The following is a 19574-nucleotide window of genomic DNA, read 5'->3' on the forward strand; positions in this document are numbered from 1 at the left end:
GACTCCCTCTCTTCAGCAGCTAGTGGTGTCAACTCTCGGGGACTCACCTCCTCAGAATTATGGCAATCTGACGTCACTCACTTTGCTGCATTTGGAACGTTAAAATATGTACCTGTGTCTGTTGATACCTTTTCTGGAGCAGTGTCTGCGTCCTGCCATACAGTGAGGAGTCAAGCATCTGACCGGCATTCCCCACTCACCAACCAGACAGGCCATTGTGGAGCGTACGCATGGCACGCTAAAGCGTCTATTGCAACAACAAGAGGGGGGGAGATGGAGGATATGTATCTACATCTAACGGAAGGCTAAATAAGGCACTACATGCTATGACCTTTTTAAACATTTCCCCTGTCTCACAGGTGCCATCAATATTGCATCAGTTCTCATCACAGATACCAGATCAACAAGAAGTCCAGGGCAAGGCTCAAGTGTGAGCAAAAAACCTGGAAAGTGGTAACTGGGAAGGACCATATCCTTTAATAACCTGGGGAAGAGGTTATGCTTGTGTCTCCACAGGTCACGGTCCCCGGTGGTTACCGGCGAGGTGGGTGCGACCACACCTGAGGCATGAGAGGCAGCTTCTGGTGGACACTCAGGAGCCAGCTGTGGGTGCTGTGGATGCCCCTGTGCTAACAGTTTGCCATCTCTTCAATTGATCATTTAAGCAGAATGTATGGGTAATGCTTGCAACTGCTATAGGACAAAATACACGATCTCTGTCCTTAATCACACTACACTTGCCAACTCTTTTAAGAGAAAATGCTAACAGTAATTGCAACTCCTTAATGAAATATATAGGCTTACTAGTCACTAGTGAAAGTTGTAGCTTAGACAAAATGTAGTTATTAATAAGGATGAAATGCTATAAGAATGTGTGTATTCAACTTTCTTTGTTTAACAATATTAAGAATGAAGAATTCCCTTGGTTTTCCTCCTTGAGTGGTGGCCAGGCTCTGGGTGGAACCCAACAGGAGGATGAAATCAGATGTTTCCGCTCAAAGAAAATTGCCAGTTATTTTGGCCTGTTGATTTAGAGGCTGGATCTGCTTACAGCGACTTTGGATGCCTCACCTACGGATGGACGCATCTCGTGGGATTTCCGGTTTGCGAGGAAGGGCACTCTAAATTCTCGCTGCATCCAGGGTTCCCCAGCAATTGCGGATCTGAATGTTAGTACCCCATTAAGTAAGTGTGCTATTCTGTATTTTCCTTACTGTTTATTTTTGTAGTATTTAGTCATATCCCTCAAAGTAGTGAAATTAGCCTACTCTTTTCAACTAGTAACTGTAACTGCTGTATTGTTTTTAGCCTTCTGTGGAACTATTTTAAGTATGCTGTGTTTTTTGAAGTTTGTCTAAACCTTAATTGATAAAGCCTTGAAACAAGTCTTGCAGGTGCAGCTGCAAAACAAAGAAATGGGGTTGGGAGGCATTGGCCAGTCAGCCTTACACAGCCTCTGAGAAATAGCTAGGGTTTGATGAAGAACAGGCCTTGGGAGAAAAATAAGAAACTGCTGATTTGTGCTAAGGCGGCAGGGAAAAACAGTGGACAGCTGGAACACTGAACTGTGGAAAAGTACTAAACTGTGAGAAGTTACCGCCGCTGTATGGCAGAATGGGCCAGGGAATATGGGGAATTAGTTCAGTTGACCCGTGGAAGAATTTCTGGGTAACCTGAGAAAATCAATCAGGACAGGAGGCATTTTGCCTAGGTTTAGCAACTGCTACTGACCCATTTAAGACCTGTTTGATTGGTATGTCATATTTTAGCGCTCAGGAATTTAAAGGGTTTGTTAAAAATATGGCAAGAATAAATAAGGGAACAAAGGATGTTAATGGGACATGTTGGGCATTGTATAACAATAGAGTTGCCCACAAGCAGGCTTGCCTATGCTACAGGGACATATTGTGAATTATCTCAATCAGACAGCCCCTCTTCCGTTACAAGAGTTAGAACTGAGAGGCTCTCTTTCCCCAGTAAGTGGAAATAACATGCAGAATCAGCCCTGGGGATGTATATGATTTGGGGGGAGGGATACACTGTGGGCTCGCTGGGGTTGAGAATATCGATTGAAATGAGAAGGCTGGCAGAATGTGACTCCTGTCATGATACCCATAAATGAAACTTGGTTTTGTGGTGGTCAGCACGCTTCTAAAATGGGCCTACATCTTGAAGAAGGAGGAATATGGAATAATGGTTCGTCTAAAAGGTTACCACCTGGGTATTTTTTAATATGTGGGGATCGAGCGTGGGGAGGGATTCCTTCCAAAGCAGTTGGAGGTCTGTGCTACCCGGGAAGGCTGACTTTATTTGCCCCTAGTATAAGAAATCTTAAAAAAAAAAAAAAAAACCAACCCCAAAAAAACCCCAAAACCAAAAAAAAAATCCATCAAAGATCAAAATGGGCCATAACACATCATGAACTCACCCCAGATTGTCAAGACCAAGTGGAATTATGGGGACCTGGAGAGATTATTGCTCCTTCTCTCTTGGCCCCAGGAGTAGGGGTTGCAAAAGCCCTATCCACCTTGAATAAAATGGCTTGTTGGAGTATAAAACAATTTAAGTTAACATCTAATATAATAAGTAATTTGTTGATGGATGTAGATAGTGTAAGGCATGCTGTTTTGCAGAATACAGCGGCTACAGATTTTTGTTACTGGCACAAGGACATGGATGTGAAGAATTTGAGGGCATGTGTTGTATGAACCTTTCTGATCACTCTCAGTCGATATCTAATCAGTTTCAGCAACTGCAAGATAATATGCATAAGATTCAACAAGTTCCTTCTCCTTTGGATGAGTTTTTAGGAAGTCTGGGGTGGCCAAAGTGGATTATAGAGCTTTTGAGAATGTTAGCAGGACCAATAATAATAGCGGGATTATTGATATGTTGTCTTCCTATTTTAATGAGATTTTGTCTGTCTTGTGTGGAAAACAGCATGGAGGCTTTAATAAAAAGAAAGGGGGTAGATGTGGCTGCACATGCTGGCTTACTGAACTTTCCGCCCACACTGACAATGGAAAAGTACAACCAGCACTCGGGTCAGAAGATTAACGACGTCTGAAAACAAGAAATAGTTACAAGAAGGCCAGAAGAAAAGAATGTGCTCGTTAAAGAAGAAACTGATAAAGAAGGGACCTTCTGGAATTGCAAAAGCAGGAACTTATCTACTGTCTGTGTACGGGTAGCAATGTTTGTGGAAAGTACCAAGGGGAGCTATTTTTAGAAATAAGCATGCACAACAGTATATAAGGGCTTGCTGCTATTCTTAGAAGGCGCAAGAGTATATAAGGGCTTGCTTGTTAATAAAGCTTTGAGCTTGACTTCCAAACATATTGATTGTCTGTGGTCTTGTCTCCTGTGGCCTGCACGGGAATTCGTCCCCACAGATAAGAGCCTGTAGTTGGCTCTGGTGTCTGTGGGAGCCTCCTGTGTATGTTGCTATTGCAATCCATTTTATTCTGCAACCCAGGGTTCTGCTCAGCACAAGACAGCCTGAAGGCCAAGCTGTGCATGGAGCACAGCCCAGCACAGCCCTGGGTCTACTCAGGTGCCTGTTATGTGGATCTCTAACTCCTCAATGTACACTGGTCTTCTGGTCAGGATCACTGAAATGTATGATGAAGGTTAGGAAAAGGATGAGATCTGCTTTAGATAGCTAGAGGAAGCACCACAATTTTAGGCCCTGGTAATCCCTGGGGACTTTGAAGACCATGGGCCTCTGCTAGAAGGCCTTGGTTGAAGGGAAGGTAGAAGGTAATCCCTGACCCAACATGGTGGGAATGCTCTCTTGGATAAGTTTTGCACAAGAAGACAAGGCTGAACTGGTGGAAGATGTGGAGGGCAGCTTTGGCAGCAGTGCGAGTGTGGTGCTAGGGTAGAAAACCCTGGGGGAAGTGAGCAAGACAAATTGTAGCAGTGCTGAGCAGAGAGGAAGGATCATCTCCACCAACCTGCTGGCAGTGCTGAGTCAAGGGGGATGAGAACTCCCTTGTCTGGTTGCCTACACTCCTCCTAATGCAGCCCAGGATGCCGTTGTCCACCTTTGCTTCAAAGGTGTGAAGGCAGGAGAGGACAAGGCTTTGGGGAGACATAACATCAGCCTTCCCATACCTTCTTGGATATCAGCAAGAAATCTTCCCTGGCCCTCGTTTGGCTTCCTTTGTACCTGCATTTGGTTTTTCTGAGGTTTTCTCCATGGGGATTCCCACCTTGGTCAGCAGTTCCATTAAACCAGTACCTCCTTCTGTTATCTGCAGTGTACTCTAATTCCTGATACTATTATCTTGTCAGAGGCACCACAGATCTGGTGAAACATCTGTACACACACATTAACCGCTGGCAAAAGAGAGCTTCACTCCGGGGGACCTTGGGAAACTCTGGGATTTGGCAATAAAAGCCTCATGAAGTGTAACAAGGAGAATATGCCAGCCCTTTCCTGGGGACAGAATAACCCCATCTATGAGGGCAGGCTGGGACCTCATGAGAGGAAGGGCCAGGGCATTAAGAGGGATTCCATATGAGTCAGTGGTGCATGGTAACCATGAACAAGGACAACTGCCTACAGGGCTGCATTAGGAGGAGTATGGCAAACCAAACCAGGGTGTTATCATCCCCCTTGACTCAGCACTGGTGAGGCCACCTCTAGACTGGTGTGACTGGGGGAGAGGCTCCGTGTTGTGGAGGAATGGAGAGGAAAGGGAGAAGCTCCAAAGGAGATCTGTCAGGGTGGGCTTTGGAGCCTTTGTGGAGAGGCTGAAGGACCTGGGCTTCTTTAGCCTGGTGAAGTGGAGGCTTGGGGCACTACAGCAGTCACCTGCACCTGCTTGAAGGAGAGTTTTCAAGGTAAGGGAGCTTTTCTTGGTAGTGGGAAGAGAAGGAAACCTCAACAAAGTGCAGCTTAGAAGGTTCAGATTGGAGTTGAGGAAAAAGAAATCTCAATCAAAGGGTGGTATTGTGGGGTAAGAGGTCACCCGGAGGGAGTCTGGATCAGCCTGTGGCTTTGTGTTTCAAGGAACAGCCAGTGAGTGTGGAGAGACATCAGTGAAGCTGTGGAAATGCCAGGATGAGAGCTAGGTAGGAAAGAAAGATGGATGTCAACAGCCTGAAGGGGAAAAGGTGCATGAAGGGGACAGTAGAAGTAAACCTGCAGCAGAGACGGCTGAGGGCTCTGGAAAGGCTGAAAGGCCACACAAAACAAAGCTCTTTGTCCCCTTGGTCATGGCAGTTGCCTCTGCCATGGAGGCCTACCAGGATAAACCTTATTTTGATGCTCTGGACTATGTTTTCCTCCTCACCCCTTCTTGGACAGGCCAGGATGTGTTGTGCAGTTTTCCTACACTTGGCATTCCTCACCCTCACACCCCCCTGTCTCCAGCAAGAGCCCTGAGCCACGCATGAGGGACAGGATCTGCTTTCCCAGGGCCTGAGGGTCAGGGCTTGGATCTTCTGCTTCATAAAACAAACCAAGGGTTTTTGCAGCATTAGAGCCACCTACACGGTGTCTTTGCCTACCTGTAATCACAGCTTCCAATTATCTGCTCTAACGAGTCCCTGGAGAGGCTTTGTCAGTAGTGGCCCTCAGTGGGGCCAATCAGTGCTTCAAGGTACTTTGGGATTGCTTCTGACTTTGACTTCTTGAGTAGTTTGCTCAGTCTCCTCTCAGCATCTGAGGATCATGGACATGGGGCCAAACACACCATGGGGCTCATTAAAATACAGAAAGCCCTAATGAGTCATTTCTCTTGCTGTAATTTTCTTCAAGTCTTCAAGACTTGTACAGCTACTGGAATTAATTTCATAGTGTAGCTGAGAACGAAGATTTGAAAGTGCACCTAGTAATAATTATTCTTTATTTTAAAAAGCACATTATTTTACTTTACAATTTAGAGAAGAGGTGATAGCAGCATTCTCTGATTGATATTGATGCAGAGCATCTCCTCAGGAGGTCTCCTAGACAGTCCCTCGGGGTCCAACACAGTATGGACAACCTTTGTCCTCACCTCCCTGGTCTCAGCATTTCTCGCATTAGCCCAGCCCAGCTCCCTCCAAGCTCTCCCACCTCTCCTCCCTCTCTCCTCCTCTATCCTTAGCAAGGCCCAGTCTGGGTAAGTCCCAAGGCAGTGCCTGCTGCATGGTGCTCTGGGCACTCACCCCACTGCCTCAGACCTTCCAAAGGCAACAGAAGGCCCTCGGGGGCAGAGAGGGGTCAGCCCCAGATATGGGAGTCACCCATGGCAGAAGGAGAGGGAGGTCAGGGGCACCCTGCATACCCCGCTCTCCTCTTCAGCAGATCCTGAGGGGTCTGCAGCCCCTCTGTGCCATCCCTTCTCCCCAGACCAGCACAAGAGCCCTGAGCTGATGCTTCCAGAAAGGTGTTTTCATTCCCCATTTATTCCTGCCCTGGTAAGGATGGATGTAAGACAAAGAAGTCATGGGTTCTTTTATTTTTCTTAAGTACACAGAGTGCCTGTCTCCTGCTTTAGACAACAATGCTGGGAAACACAAGATGGGTGGATACTGATCTAGAAGGGGAAGAATAATGGAATTTCTTTGTAGGCCAAATCATCGCAAATGGAAAAAGGGATAAATAATATATAAAGAAGGAAAGACATGCTTGGGCTGTCATGACATACACCGGGAGTCTTTTGCAGATAAAGTTTGACAGTCTATGGCTGCTGAAACACGTCCAATCAGCTTCCTCAGGGCATCCTTGAGTTCGTGGTTCCTCAAGCTGTAGATGAGGGGGTTCACTGCTGGAGGCAGCACTGAGTGTACAACTGCAACCACCAGGTTCAGATATGGGGAGGAGATGGAGGGTGGCTTCAGGTAGGCAAACATGACAGTGTTGATAAAAAGGGAGACCATGGCCAGGTGAGGGAGGCATGTGGAAAAGGCTTTGTACCGTCCCTGCTCAGAGGGGATTCTCAGCACGGCCCTGAAGATCTGCACATAGGACACCACAATGAAAACAAAACACCCAAGATCAAAACAGGCACTAACAATGATAAGCCCAACTTCCCTGAGATAGTCTGAGTCTAAGTAGGAGAGCTTGAGAATCTGGGGAACTTCACAGAAGGTCTGGTGTGGCAATTAAGGCATGGACTCTCCATGAAGTGCAGGAGGAAAGACCCTTTATTATTACAATAGTACATATGCTCTCACCAAAGCTCTTACTTCATAATTAGCAAATCAGCAATTAGTCAGCTATCAACCTTTTCTCGTATCAGCATAAGACCACTCTAACATGCGCTGTACAGACCAATCAACTTGTTCACGCGCTATTCACATGGCGGTAACTGAGTTTAGTTACTGAGCCTTAGCACAAATCAGCATTTTCTTATCTTTCTCCCAAGGCCTGTTTCTCATCAAAGCCTAGCTGCTTCTCAGGGGCTGCGTAGAGCTGACAGGCTGAAGCCGAATTGCTCTCTCCCACATCTCTCCCTTCTTTGTTTTGCAGCTGCACCTGCAAGACTTGTTTCAGAGCTTTATCAATTAAGGTTTAGACAAACTTCAAAAAACACAGCATACTTAAAATAGTTCCACAGAAGGCTAAAAACAATACAGCAGTTACAGTTACTAGTTGAAAAGAGTAGGCTAATTTCACTACCAATACTTAAAGGATATGACTAAATACTACAAAATAAACAGTAAGGAAAATACAGAATAGCACACTTACTTAATGGGTTACTAATATTCAGATCCGCAATTGCTGGGGAACCCTGGATGCAGCGAGAATTTAGAGTGCCCTTCCTCGCAAACCGGAAATCCTATGCGATGCGTCCATCCGTAGGTGAGGCATCCAAAGTCGCTGTAAGCAGATCCAGCCTCTGAATCAACAGGCCAAAATAACTGGCAATTTTCTTTGAGCGGAAACATCTGATTTCATCCTCCTGTTGGGTTCCACCCAGAGCCTGGCCACCACTCAAGGGGGAAAACCAAGGGAGTTTCTAATAAGGTTAAACACTTGAGTTCTTGTCCTGGTTTAGCCAGTATAGGGTTAAGTTTCCCCAGCAGTGGGGGGGAAGCTCTAGCTGGGTTATTCATATATCATGCTGATGTCACATCCTGGCGCGAGCGCAGGAATAATCGGTGATCACGTGGGTTGGTGCAGCCGGTTCTCCAACTGCTGTATTGGTATATACTTTGCTCTGTTCATTGTTATCACTGTTATTGTTATTGTTTGTTGTGTTGCTGTTGCTCTGTTGTATTAAACCTCTCCTTATCTCAGTCCCGGGGCTTTGTATTTCACTCGCTTTGTGGGGGAGAGGCAGCGCCGCATGGTCTCAGACCCCGGCAGGGATTAAACCACCACAGTTCTTTATTCTTAATATTGCTAAACAAAGAAAGTTGAATACACACATTCTTATAGCATTTCATCCTTATTAATAACTACATTTTGTCTAAGCTACATCTTTCACTAGTGACTAGTAAGCCTATATATTTCATTAAGGAGTTGCAATTACTGTTAGCATTTTCTCTTAAAAGAGTGGCAACGGTAGTGTAATCAAGGACAGAGATCGTGTATTTTGTCCTATAGCAGTTGCAAGCATTACCCATACATTCTGCTTAAATGATCAGTCGAAGAGACGGCAAACTGTCAGCACAGGGGCATCCACAGCACCCACAGCTGGCTCCTGAGTGTCCACCAGAAGCTGCCTCTCATGCCTCAGGTGTGGTCGCACCCACCTCGCCGGTAACCACCGGGGACCGTGACCTGTGGAGACACAAGCATAACCTCTTCCCCAGGTTATTAAAGGATATGGTCCTTCCCAGTTACACTTTCCAGGTTTTTTGCTCACACTTGAGCCTTGCCCTGGACTTCTTGTTGATCTGGTATCTGTGATGAGAACTGATGCAATATTGGTGGCACTTGTGAGGCAAGGGAAATGTTTAAAAAGTTCGTGACATATAATGCCTTATTTAGCCTTTCGTGAGGTGTAGATTGATACCCTCCATCTCCCCCTTGTTGTTGTAATAAACGCTTTAACTTCCCATGCGTACGCTCCACAATGGCCTGTCTGGTCAGTGAGTGGGGAATGCCGGTCAGATGCTTGACTCCCCACTGTATGGCAGGACACAAACACTGCTCCAGAAAAGGTATCAACAGGCACAGGTACATATTTTAACGTTCCAAATGCAGCAAAGTGAGTGACGTCAGATTGCCATAATTCTGAGGAGGTGAGTCCCCGAGAGTTGACACCACTAGCTGCTGAAGAGAGGGAGTCCTCCTGGCATTCAGGGCAAGTGGCAATGATGTCTTTAGCCTGATGCCTTGATAATGAAAACCCGTTTTGTATTGCACTGGTGTTTTGGTGGAAAAATGCATGTGAAAGCCGTACTTGCTCAAAGACATTAGGTACCACCTGAGATGCCAGAGTCAACATACCTGCTCATCAATTGCCTTCAGCCAAAGGTCCAGGTAGTGCGATATGTGCTCAAATATGTACAATAAACTAAGAAGTCTTGCGATTATTTAATATTCGTAAAAGGGTGTGCATTAATGAATATAAGTGGATTATTAACGTCCTTCAAACACAATTCTCCATACGCTGTACAAGATTGGCAACATAAACAGAATCAGTAACAATGTTAATTTGGGTGTCCCAGCATTGAAATACACCGACTACTGCAGCTAGCTCAACAATCTGTGGCGATCCCAGGGATTGAGTAATGTCTGATTGCCAAATATGAGTATGCGGGTCTTGCTATACTATGACTGACTTTCCCGTTTTTCCAGATCCATCAGTAAACACAGTTAAGGCTTGCAACGGTGCATCACTGCACTTTGGCATGGCATATAATAAAAAATTTTGCTGTAATAATTTATGTGACGGGCTGTGTACTAAAAGCTGTCCTGGGTAGTCACAGATTGCTGTCTGGAATTCTAAAGACATTTGTATTAACCACTGTAACATGTGCATAGTAACCGGAACAATGATACACACAGGTTCCTGACCAGCAAGTAATAGTAGGTGTTGCCTACCTTTCATGATCAGTTTGGCAAACATTTCTGGACGAGTAGTGACCATCTTGTGCATTTGGTGTGATGAAAAAATCCATTCAATAATAACAAGAGGGTCACTAAGTGTTTCATCCCACTGAAACAGCAGAGCATAGGGCTGCCCTGGAGGGTTAAATAATATCAGTTGATACGGATGGCCGGGCACACATCGTAGTGCTTGTCTTTCTGAGATGGCTTTAGCTACACGGTGGAGATCTTGTTTCGCTTTCTCTGTAATTACTTTGGGTGATGTCAGTGAAGGATCTCCTCGCAAAATATCAAACAAGCTATGCAGATCATCATTAGTTAGGTCCAACAATGGCCGTATCCAATTTATGGCTCCTAAGAGTTTCTGTAAATCATTTAAAGTCTTAACATCAGTTTTAAGTTTAACCTGTTGTGGGACAATGGTCTGTTCACAAATTCTCCACCCCAGGTACTGCCACGGTGATGATCTCTGTACCTTTTCAGGCGCTATTTGCAACCCCACTTGAGATACTGAGTCTTTGGTTAAAGCAAGAACCTCTTCCATGATCTCCTGTGTTTCTGCTGCTATGAGGATGTCATCCATATAATGATATATAACAGCCTGGGGGACCTGCAGTCTAACAGGGCTCAAAGCCTTTGCAACAAACCACTGACACATCGTGGGACTTTTTTATGCCTTAATGGTAAAACAACCCAGTGGTACCGTCTTGCAGGTTCACTAACATTAATACTGGGAACAGAAAAGGCAAATTTAGGTGCATCATCTTGATGTGAGTGAATGGTAAAAACCCAATCCTTTAGATCAATTATTGCAAGATGCCAGTTTCGGGGAATCATTGTTGGGGAAGGCATTCCTGGCTGTAACGTACCCATATCCTCCATGGCATCATTAATGAGTCGGAGATCATGTAAAAGTTGCCATTTAACACTTTTCTTTAAAATAACAAACACTGCAGAGTTCCAAGGACTGGTGGTAGGTACAATATGTCCTGCACTTAGTTGTTCCTGAACTAAGTCATTAAGGTGGCTCAACTTTTCCATTGGCAAGGACCACTGATCCACCCACAGAGGTGGATTCTGTGGTGGATTCTGTTTTCCGGGTTAGTTTCAGGGTGGGTTTAGGGGTGGGCTGTGCTGCAGTGGCGATTAAGACAAATTTGATCCAATTTGAGTTCCCCATGGAGCCATACAGTCACGACCACATAATGTAATAGGGGTTTCCAATATAAATGGATGAATATTTGTTATCCGGTTTTCTGGGCCCCTTACATGAATGAGGTCTTTGTTTTGAAATGTTACAGCATGACAACCAACTCTGAAAAGAGCTTGAGTTACCTGAACTAACGGCCAGTGCTGTGGCCATCTGCTTGCTGATATTACGGTCGCATCTGCGCCAGTATCTAAAATGCCTGTCAGTTCAACAGATTCTTCTGCTTTAGTGAGGGCACATTTTACCAGAGGTCGACCTTGTGTCACTGTCTGAGCCCAAAATATTTGAGGAGTACCTGTTGATCCAAATCCTGAGTCACCCCGGCTTCTCGGCATAGTATTAGGGGGAGCAGCAGTAAGATAAACAAGCTGAGCAAGTTTTGACCCTTTTAGTACTGAACACAAGGGTCCAGGGGTCCACGCCATAATTCTGATTTCTCCTTCATAATCAGCATCTATGACCCCTGGTAAAATGAACAATCCCTGGAAAGTTGTAGATGAACTTCCCAGTAATAATGCAGTTTTTCCATTTCCCAACGGCCCATATACTCCTGTTGGTATTAAAGAAACTGTGGTATCTAATAATATTACTGACTTGGAGGCTGCCAGGTCCACGCGAGCACTCCCTCGGGTGAATGCACATAATTCCGATGCATTTGGGTATTTACTGGACTGATTTGTGACTTGGTGCGATTCTGGCCCGCGCTCTTTAATTGGTTTCCTGAAATCGGCCTCCCCTCTTTATCAAATTTGGACTGACACTCCTTTGCAAAATGTTTACCCTTCTTACACTGCGGGCAGACATTAGGAGCTTTAACCTGCTTTTGCTGTTTTGGACATTGTTTTTTGAGATGGCCTGTTTGTCCACACCCAAAACAGGTCTGTTGTCTCATATTAAGAGTAGCAAAAGCAGCAGCCATTACCTCATATTTGTGATCAACAGTACCAATTCTATTACATGTTTCTATCATTTGAGTAAGACTCAGATTGTGCAATGGCAGCAACACTTTCTGACAGTCAGCATTAGCATTAGTAACTGCCAGTTTCAATAACAACATTTGACGAGCATCCTCATTAGGGATCTGTTTGTCCAAACTTTCTCTCAATCGATCAATAAACTGCATATATGGCTCCTTTGCACCTTGCTTAATGTCGGTAAATGATTTCATTGGTTTGCTGACTTCAGGTACCTGTAAAAATGCTCAATATGCCAGATCTCTGATATCATCCAACGCACGCTGCGGTATCTCCCTTGTTTGTCGGGCAGGATCACGCCACTGCCCTTCACCCACCAAGACATCAAAGGGAAGAACTGCTGCAAGATCACCAGGTGGCAAGTTTAGATATTGCAGCTGTTTTTCTTCTACAAGCCTATGCCACGCTGACTGCCACAAATCATATTGGGTTCCCGTCAATATTAATTGCATTAAGGTTTTGCAGTCTCGAGGAGTCAGGGTGTAACTAGCCATTACTGAGCCCAGCAAGTTAGTAGTATAAGGAGATGTAATCCCAAAATTAATTGCTCCTTTTCTAAGTTCTTTGATAACAGAAAATTGCAGTCCTTCCCAACGTGGTTGACGTCCTGGCTCATAAATTACAGGAGCAACAATCTTTCTCACCATGTACATATCCCTTTGCGCCAAGGCTTCTTGCCTCACTTTCACCCACGGATCATCCCCAGCTAAGGAGGGACACAGGCCAGAGTCTCTTTTAGGATTTACAGTGTCAGGGTCTAAAAGATTATCACAGTCTAGAGACCCAGCATATAAATCTTGCTCCCGAGGTTCAAAATATGCGTCCTTGCCCTCTGTGTCCTCATCCTCTGTGTTAACAGACTGGCCACGTTCCTTATCTTGTTTTTTTATTATCTCAAAAAGAGTTCTCCATGCATGTAAAAGTTCTGCCACAACCTGATTCCCTCGTGTTGCACAGTCCCATAATCTTACTCCTGCTTCATCCCATATCAGAACAGTGAATATAGTAACCACGTTAACTCCTGGTATTTCTGCTTCTACCCACTGTTAAAAGTCTCTTCAAAACATGAGGGTTAATATGGACCTTATTTTTAACTAACAGTCTTTCCATCAGTGAAAGCACTGAATTTTCTTCCGAGGATATTAAACTACCCATCGCTTCCCCACAGCTCACCTTGCTCACCCTGCAATGGTGATTGATGCTGGCTCCTGCTTCCTTTCAGCAGCTCTTAAGTTCTGAGGGGTTTGCCACCGGAGTGATCCAAGCTGGTCACACTTATCACCACCTCACATGGGGCACCATTTGTGGCAACTGAGACATGAACTCTCTGTGAAGTGCAGAAGGAAAGAGAGAATTTATTGTTACAATGGTACATACTTATGCTCTCCGATGCTGTTGGTAAAGCTCTTACTTCATAATTAACAAATCAGCAATTAGACAGTTATCAACTTTTTCTCCTATCAGCATGAGACCACTCTAACACGCGCTGTGCAGACCAATCAACTTCTTGTTCACGCGCTATTCATGCGGCGGTAACTTCTCACAGTTCAGTACTTTCCCACAGCTCAGTGTTGCAGCTGTCCGTTGTTTTTCCCTGCCACCTTGGCACAACTCAGCAGTTTCTTATCTTTCTTGCAAGGCCTGTTTTTCATCAAAGCCTAGCTATTTCTCAGAGGCTGTGTAAGGCTGACTGGCCAATGTCTCCTACAGCTTGTGACTTCAGGGTGTGACTCTCTGTGAGTGAATATGGACAGAGTCTGGGACAGGGGGTGCTTTGGGGGTTCTTGGGATCTTTGCTTGAAAAAAACATGCGTTTTCCTTTGGTCTAAAGCCATCTCCACTGAGGAAAGTGGCCTTCAGAGGAGGTAAGATGGACTTAATATACAGCAGAGGAGTGTATTTTATTTTTGGTTGAGCCATGCCTTCCACTGATTTAGCTTTTTGGCAATTAAACATCCTCCGTGTCCACCTGGAGGTCATTTTCCAAGTACAGCAGGTGGGAGTTGGTGTCAATGGGCTGAAAGATGCAGTTACAGCCTGTCCTGGACAAAGCACAGATTTGAAAAAAGGTGCTGGAAGTCCCAGGGGACTGATGAGAGAAATGTGGAGTTGGAGGTAGGGACAAAGATTGTCCACAGAGTGTCTGACATAGAGGGTCTGGGCTTCCCTGCATATTCAGCCTCTATCAGGAGATGCTCAGGATCAACATCAATTGGAGTTTGCTGATGTCACTTAATGTGTGAGCAGAAAAGTAAGGAATAGTGGAAAAAGAATAAGGTGTTTCTTATTGACATGTAGGACTGAAAGCTTTTCACTTTGACTGCACGCCTGAAACCTCTCAAATTAACCACTTCAGAAGTGAGGAATTAAGTTCTTCCCAGAGACTTGGCTTGTCAGGGGATTTGTGTGTTAATGAGCCCTCTGGTGCCGAGTTCCTGAACTGCAGGTCCAGAAAAGGGATTGAAGTGGCTTCTGGAGAAGGGAAAGTCAGCAGCAAACCTCGAAGTTTCTGAGGGTGTTAGTGATCCCCAGTGAGGGCTATCACTGAAGAGACCAGGGAGGGAATGAGGAGACAAGGTTCCTGTCCTTGGGGGCTGGGGAAGCAGGAAGTCAGAGGCACTGCTTACGGGTTGAAAATCAAATGTTCAGGTGACTGTGAAAGTCCTTGATGTGTTTCATCTACAGGATGGTCAAGCCCTGACGTCCATACCCTGGGAACGGGGATCCTTTCCCTCCTGGGATGCTCAGGGCTCTTCCTGGGGTCAGTGAGATGCAGGGGGGTGTGATGCCAATGCAGGACAGCGGTAGGACTGTCCCCAGGCTCTGTGGGGGGTGGGGGAGGAGGAAACAAAGCACTGTCGCTGTAGGAACTGGTGTCTTCTCAGGGACCTCAGTGGAAGCAACAACAGCCATAGTCAAAAGGACAACTGCAGTTCTGTTGAGGTGTCCCAGCCTCAACCAAGGGGCCATCCCCACCACAGGCTTTCCCATGTGGCAACTGAGGCACGGACTCTCCATTGAAGTGCAGAAGGAAAATCCTTTATTATTAAAATGGTACATACTTATGCTCTCACTACGCTCTTGCTACCTTAGCTCTTACTTCATGATAAGCAAATCAGCAGCTAGACGGTCATCAACCCTCTCTTCTACAAAAAGTTCTATCCACCTTAGCACTGCCTTACAGTCTCTTATCTCTCTTCGAAGGCCTGTTTCTCCTCCAAGCCTTGCTGCTTCTCCGGGCCGGTGCAGAGCAGAGCTGGCGCTTCTCCAAGCCAGTGCGGGACAGAGTTCCTGGCTGGCTCGCCAAGCAGACTTCTTCTGAGCAGAGCTCTCCACCTTTGCTGAGCTCCCCAAACTGAGCTCTCTGACTGAGCTGATCAACTGATGTTGATTTGGCTCTTAAGTATTGAATCTCCCACAGCTGCACAGGGCTGGCAGGCCAATGCCTACTTGCCTCTTAATCATTTACCAGTAACACATGATTTGGCTCTTAACATATTGAATCTCCCACAGCTGCACAGAGCTGACACTCCCACATCTCCCCCTTTGTTTTACAACTGCATCTGCAAAGGCTTTATCAATTAAGGTTTAGACAAACTTCAGAAAATATAATATACATAGAATAATTACAAAATAAGGAAGATAACTCCTTGAGGGGCTCGTTACTCCAGTCATACCAACAGTCTCTCTACTGATTACACTTTATCCAGTCACACAAGCCTTAAGCTTAACAAATACTCCAATCTACACTATTTTTAACTTAACAAATACTACAATCTGCATTACCTTATTATTTTCCTTAAGCTTAACAAATACTACAATCTACATTATTTTTAACTTAAAGACTACAATCTACATTTACACAAAGCCATTGCTTGTTGACCATGTGGTGTATCCAGAGAATTCCCCCTTCTTTGTTTTTAAATCAAGACTCAGAGATTCTTAAGCTTTTTAATCTCTTGGGGGAAGGATGCTTATGTATACATGACTGTGGTGGATTCCAGTGTACCCAATCGTAATTCAGTTTGTCTTCATCACGAACTACATATCTTGCCCAAGGTGAAATACGATAGAGGAGTTCACAATTTTGAGCACGAATCACCACTTTGCATATCAAAGAGCCTGCTGTCTCAGAGCTGATGATTTCCTCTATGACCAGAATGGAAGAAACAAGAATCTGTACCATCAAATTTGTTGAGACCATCTTCAGAGTTTTTTGATACATGGCTGTGCCCAACATCCAGCAGAACAGTGATGCCCATTGAGTGAGCAACATCAGTCATTTCTTTCAGGTCATCTGGAGTTCCATAATGGCTTGATGCTGCGAAGAAGCTTGTGACCTGATAACCAAAACTGGCATAGTATGCATGTTCCATAATAGTTTAGTATACAAATTAGTCCTTTTAGAATAGGCAAGGGACACCACATCACAGTATCAACACCTTCTGTAAAAAACTGTTGCTTTTGCTGTTCAAGGGAAGCCGGGATGGACGATCGCATTGCCAGATTTGGCCACAGGCAGTCGCTCTGCGGCGGGTGGGGGGTCGGGGGGGGCACAGCTTGAGGAGGCCCTGGGCCGCTGCCACCGCCAACTCTGTGCTTGCAGGTGGAGGGATGTGAATGCTGAATACAGCCATGAGCGATTGCCTCCAGTATACCTGTTGTGAGTTTAAGTCTGTCCTCATTAACGGTCTTCTGTAGTTCTTTAATAACAGAAAAATGCAGTCCTTCCCAACGTGGCTGGTGTCCCGGCTCATAAATTACAGGAGCAACAATCTTTCTCACCATGTCCATATCCCTTTGCGCCAAGGCTTCTTGCCTCACTTTTACCCACGGATCATCCCCAGCTAAGGGAGGACACAAGCCAGATTCTCTTTTAGGATTTACAGTGTCAAGGTCTAAAAGATTATGACAGTCAAAAGATCCAGCATATAAATCTTGCTGCAGGGGTTCAGAACATGTGTCCTCACCCTCTGTGTCCTCATCCTCTGTCTTAACAGACTGGCTGCGTTCCTTATCTTGTCTTTTTATTATCTCAAAAAGAGTTCTCCATGTCACTAAGAGCTCTGCCGCAACCTGATTCCCTCGTGTTATACAGTCCCATAATCTTCTTCCTGCTTTATCCCCTATCGGAACAGTGAATATAGTAACCGCAACTGCTGCCCACTTTAAAATTCTCTTCAAAGCATGCGAGTTAATATGCACCTTACATTTTTCTTCCGAGGGTATTAACCTACCCATCGCTTCCCCACAGCTCACCTTGCTCACCCTGCAATGGTGATTGATGCCGGCTCATGCTTCCTTTCAGCAGCTTTTAAGTTCTGTGGGGTATGCCACCAGAGTGGTCTAAACTGATCACACTTATCACCACTTCACACAGGTGTAGGGAGTGGCGTTCGGAAGATCTCACGATGTACGGAGGGAATAGCTGTGGCCCCCCCTTTTTACGAGGTAAGGTGATGGATAGGCTTGTAACGCTAAGGGCACACCCACGAAGGAGGTGCTTGGCGAACGTATATATGTAAAATACACAGTTTAATAAACGGACATTTTGTATCCACCACATTGGTGTTTGTGCTGATGTCCCCGAGAAGGTTTTAACCTCCCGCGGTATTAGTCCCTGCGACCTGAGCACCACTGACTTGTGGGTTGGCAGGTTTAAAGAAGCAGAGCTAATTACAACAAATTGTGACCCCGACGTGACCCGGCGAGAGATGAGCTGTGACATTCAGCGGTGCACAGCAGGAGGTGAAGGAGCTCCACGCAGGACAGGAGACTCTGTGGCGCGCCATGGATGCCACAGTTAAGGCACTGAAAAGATGGGGTAAACAACATAAGACTTCTATGAAGTCGAGGACATTGAAAGCGATGCTGCAAAGATTGATAAGGCTCGGCGTTTTAGCAGAGCCGATAGACTGTATGAAGCCAGAGCTCTGGCCACAAATAGAGGTGGAATTAGCAGAACAAGCGAAATTAGGAAAGCCAGAGCATTTAATGGCTTGGGGGAGGACACAACGGGAAATCCAGAGGCGTGGCCTGTAGAAGACAAACGGCCAGGGGGAGATGCAGGGGGTGGAAACTGAGGTGCGTAGGGGAGAATTAGCAGAAAAATAGAAGGCGGACATGCAGTGTTGGGGGGCGGAGATGAAGGCGGTCCGGCAACAACAAGAGCAGGAGCAAGTTGCTCAGGACCAGGACCCGCTCCTTGATTGGCTGCCGGGCATCCCCCAATCTCCCATGGGTGCTGCGCCATGGAGTGTAGCGGCGGCCTGGCGCTCCGCGACTCGGCCTGGCCCAGCCCCTCAGCCCACCCTGCCGGGGCCGCGTTAAACTATAAACATGAAGAAATTAAAGCTTAAAGAACTGGAAAGCTGTCTTCAACAAGTTGATACTTTTGAAAGTCCAAAACTGCTCCTTGAACAGTATCCAACAAGACCTCATATCGCAGCATGTATGCTTTATACAATTCACAATACTTTTGATGATATTGAAAACAAAACAATTGCAGATTTAGGATGTGGTTGTGGCATGCTCAGCATTGGAAGTGCAATGTTAGGAGCAGGATTGTGTGTGGGGTTTGCCATAGATGCAGATGCACTGGAAATTTTCAATAGCAATATTGAAGACTTTGAGCTCACGAACATCAACATGGTTCAGTGTGATGTCTGTTCTTTATCTGACAGCATGTCAAAGACTTTTGACACAGTTATTATGAACCCTCCGTTTGGTACCAAGCATAATAAAGGAATGGATATGATTTTTCTGAAAACTGCTTTACAAATGGCAAAAACTGCTGTATATTCCCTTCACAAAACTTCAACACGGCAGCACATTCAAAAGAAAGCAGATGAATGGAAGTCATAGCAGAACTTAGATATGACCTACCAGCATCATACAAGTTCCATAAGAAGAAATCAGGTCACTGGGCACGAGACTGCTGGCATAAGCGCTCGCAGCAGGGAAACAAGAGCAGTGGAGCCAGGAACGGGGGCAGGGCTCCTCCTATGCACTACAAACAGCCCCCACAGAGCAGAGACAACTCCTCTTATACTCCCGAGTGACAGTAAGATATGCCCAGGGATACCCTCAAGAGAGCAACTCAGACAAAACCCCACCGGTGATGGAGGCGCTGGAGCAAGAACCGTGGCTCTAGTCTTAGATTGTAGCGACAAGCCCATGGTCACCATCTGGATAAGTCAACCTTGCCCGGGAAGAATAGAAAAAATAGTAGTACAGGCCATGATTGATTCAGGAGCCAGCTGTGGGTGCTATGGATACCCCTGTGCCAACAGTTCGCCATCTCTTCAACTGATCATTTAAGCAGAATGTATGGGTAATGCTTGCTACTGCAATAGGACAAAATACACTACCGTTGCCAATTCTTTTCAGAGAAAAT

The 19574-nt window shown here is 45.6% G+C and overlaps 1 pseudogene; it reads left to right on the forward strand.

The window, feature by feature from the left end:
- The first annotated feature begins 18458 nt into the window (after positions 1-18458).
- On the forward strand, positions 18459-19095 carry LOC141917263 (rRNA N(6)-adenosine-methyltransferase METTL5 pseudogene; annotated as a pseudogene).
- The last annotated feature ends 479 nt before the right edge of the window (positions 19096-19574 follow it).

This window comes from Strix aluco, chromosome 36 (genome assembly GCF_031877795.1).
Source record: "Strix aluco isolate bStrAlu1 chromosome 36, bStrAlu1.hap1, whole genome shotgun sequence".
In the NCBI taxonomy this organism is placed as follows: domain Eukaryota; kingdom Metazoa; phylum Chordata; class Aves; order Strigiformes; family Strigidae; genus Strix; species Strix aluco.